This window comes from Arachis duranensis, chromosome 3 (assembly GCF_000817695.3).
Source record: "Arachis duranensis cultivar V14167 chromosome 3, aradu.V14167.gnm2.J7QH, whole genome shotgun sequence".
In the NCBI taxonomy this organism is placed as follows: domain Eukaryota; kingdom Viridiplantae; phylum Streptophyta; class Magnoliopsida; order Fabales; family Fabaceae; genus Arachis; species Arachis duranensis.
This window is the reverse complement of record NC_029774.3, coordinates 13,767,867-13,771,531: the sequence shown is the minus strand read 5'-3', so window position 1 is coordinate 13,771,531 and position 3,665 is coordinate 13,767,867.

Sequence of the window (3,665 nt, the reverse complement as noted above, 5' to 3'; positions counted from 1 at the left end):
ATGAAGGGTTTGCGAGAGAGAGTGAGAACCGAGGGAGCGAGGCTTTGTGAGGAGAGAGTGAGCACCAACAGAGGATTACGATTTTACAATGGAGATGGCAAGAGCTCCAACGAAGTTAACGTCGACGGAGGGGTTGCGAGAGAGCATTAGACGGAGGTTGACCAACGAGGGTTGGAGGGAGTGCTAGCGCAATGAGCTTTGTGTTTCCCCGGGTTGAAGTGTTTTTCCCTTAGTGGAGACTGAAGAGGTTGAATGAGAGAAGAGTGAATAGAGAAGGGCTTTTTTCTGTATGACAAAAAGTGCACTGGAAAAAAAATTAGAGAAAAATCTAAGTTTTTGTGTGAGAATTTTGTTGCCATGCTTTTTTAGGGGGTCCAAATATTTATAGAAAGCAGGCACGTGCTTTGAAAACATACTCGTAACAAGAAAAACTAGCCACGCTTTAAAAGCGTGCCTGTTTCTCTTTATGTCACGCTTTGGTAAGTGTGACATCTAAAATGTGGTCAAATCTCTAATCAATTGCCACCCTTTTAAAAGCGTGGTATTGACCTTTTTCGGCTACGTTTCAAGAGTGGCAATAGAAAAGCATGGTGATAGGACTTTTTTCTTGTAGTGTGTTAAAATTAAAGTCTCACTTTTTTATATTTTAGTAACACTTTTTGAAAAGCGTTAGTTTAAAATTTTGAGAGAAGTAATTTCATAATATAATATCAAAATTTCTATAACCAAAAGTTTTACGGTTCGATTTTTGTGAAACCCCAAAAGAAAAATAATTTTAGCACAAGACAAAACAAAAAAGAAGAAAAAAAGTATGCAAAATTCCTTCAATCCTTCTTCCTAAAAAAAGAGACAACTGCATGAAAAATATATTAAAGATATAATCATTCATGTGCCTCTTCCTATCGATTTAAACTTTTAGAAAAAAATAATTTCACGACCATATAAAGCCCACTTTAGGATATTCTTCCTTTGTGTAAGCCATGTTGGCTTCTTCTACTAATAAATATCAAACACTGATAGAATATGTTTTGATTTTGTTGTAGGCAGTAGCTGTAAGAATCAAAAGTTATTAATCATTTAATTAAAATAAAATAAAATAAAATAATAATTTAATTACTCGAAATAGCTTCAAAAATTTAGAAATATTAATTTAAAATTTTAAAGGTGAGATTTGAATTTAGTAAATTTTTTCGAGTGGAAAAATGTAATTTTTTGCGAAAAATTGCGTAAAAATGCATACCGGTAAATTAGCTGGCAGTATCGGTTTAAATCTGTCCGATACTGTGCAAGAATAATAAAAACGGTAGAGAAACTTAGAAAAATAGTTAAAATTGAAAACTGAGCTATAATTCTAAAGGTTTTGGCCCAAGATTGGGTCAAACGAACCAAAACGCTTAACAATTAGACCGGACCCAAACTGAACCTAAGCCCAACATATAAATACACTTAAATGAAGCCTTTTAGCCTCATAACACACCAAACAAGGGAGGGAGAGCTGCTGAGTTGAAGAAGAGAGAAACCCCAAAGGGTACTATTCATCATCTTCTTCATTTGCTCATATTTTGAGCTACGGTGTTTCGATTTGCATGCTGTTTACAGTCATGCGAAGCTCTTATCGAGTCCGTCATTTTTATCCGCACAAAGTGGTAAAGAAATTTTAATTTCTTGCACAGTTCTCTACCCTAACAGATTTCGCATTTTGGAATTTGTTGTTGAGTAGATTTTGTGTTTTTAGTTGTTTAGATGGTATCCAGGGGCAGAGCTAGGTGGAATATTAAGGAGCGGACAAAAATTAATTTCACAATAAAATAAGACTAAAATAAAAATTTTAAGGGGCTAAATTAAAATTTTGTATGTAATTTATTTGAAGAAATTAAAATTTAAGGGGCCATTTCCCCCTTTCCTTATTACGAGGCTTCGCCTTTGGTGATATCTAGCATTGAGAAATTATTGGATTTTGTCCTAATTCACAGTGGATAAGATAAAAATACTCTAAATCCTTGTGGATTATTGATTTTGTGAACCCTATGATTGATTTTGGTATATTACATGATATTAGATTGAAACTTGTGATTGTTGGAGTTGGTTTTGACTATTGGATTGAACTTTGGTGGCTGGAGCTTTGTTGAGCTTGTTTGGAAGTTAATTTCGGTGTTTTGAGTTGTGCAGATATTGGCCAAGGTATGATTTTGGTTTTCTTTAGTTAATATGTAATGTTTCGTGAAACTTAGGCTTTAGTGGAGCATAAGATAGGATTGAATTGATGATGAATGTTTATGCTTATTGATGTTGGTGATCAGTATTGATGAATATTAATATTGAGGATAAGTATTGATTATTATTGATATTGATGACAATTGATGATGATTGTGAGTTTCAATGATGTTGAATTGAGGAATAATGATTATAATGGATTTGGTTAATGGTTGATAGTGTTTTGTGATGATTATGTTGATAATGGCATTGATAAGGATCTAAGAAAATTATTGAGAATGGAATGGTATAGGTAGTTTAATGATTGAGAAAATAGTTGGGGAATATTTGGTATGAGTCTTTGGGTTGTTTCGGGTATGGTTGATTAGGTTTGGTTTTGAGTTTTGGAAAACTAGAGGACTTGAAAATTTTTGGTAAAATCTTGTTATTGATGAAATTTGATGAGACATAACTTGTGTTCCAGATCTTCAATTTTGATAAAGCTTAATTTAAATAAAAGTTGGGTCTGAGAGGTTTACGACGTTCAAAAAACGGATGAAAAATATTTTAAAACAAAAAAGTTATGCGCGTTTGAAGTTGTGTACAAAAATCTGAATTATGCAACAACACTTTTAAGAATTTTGGGAGCATGCGTTCGCAGATAATGCACGCGACACGAGAATTGGCCACGGCCAAGCACTCTCGCGTACTCAACACTGGCATGCATACACGAGAATGGCATTTTTTACACGTGTGCGTACGTGGCATGTTGCATGCAACGCGAGCCACCCATTCGGTTTTGAGGACTCGTGTATGCAGATGGAGCATGCATACACGACCTTGCCATATTTCAACCCATGCGTACACGGACAGGGGCATGCGTATGCATGACCCTTGTTTTGCTGAAAACTTATTGTTTTGAAAGTTTAACAGTTTCTTTAACTTTCTAAACTTCTTTAATTTCTATTTAAGATTCTTAGCTAATGATTAGGCTTTGAAACTAGTGAAGATGGGTTAAGTAACTTAATTAAATATTTTCTGTTAGTGAATTTAGATGACGGTGACTTAGACTTGGGAAGTACTATGGATGGACTAGTTAGGTGAATTGGTGGAGTGCTATATTGACGATGAATTTGAGAAATTGAGAACTGATGATGGTTATGATGAGTTTGGAACTTGGAAAGGAATGATGAACTTGTTGGATGCTAAAAGTGATCACTGAGATTGATTATATACTATTGATATATTGAGATTGATGAGTCGCTATGCGCTTGGCAAGGACGGTGGTTAATCCCGCCTGTCGAGGTTGCGGCGTCGACGTAAGAACGGTGGTTAATCCTGCTTATGTTGAGATATAAGGTCTAAGGCCGAGTATCCCGCTCGCATCCTTTCGAGTCGCAAGAGTGGTCCGGGTATTATATCCCTGGATAGTGGGTCGGACACTATATCCCTGGGGTACTAATTATTCGTGA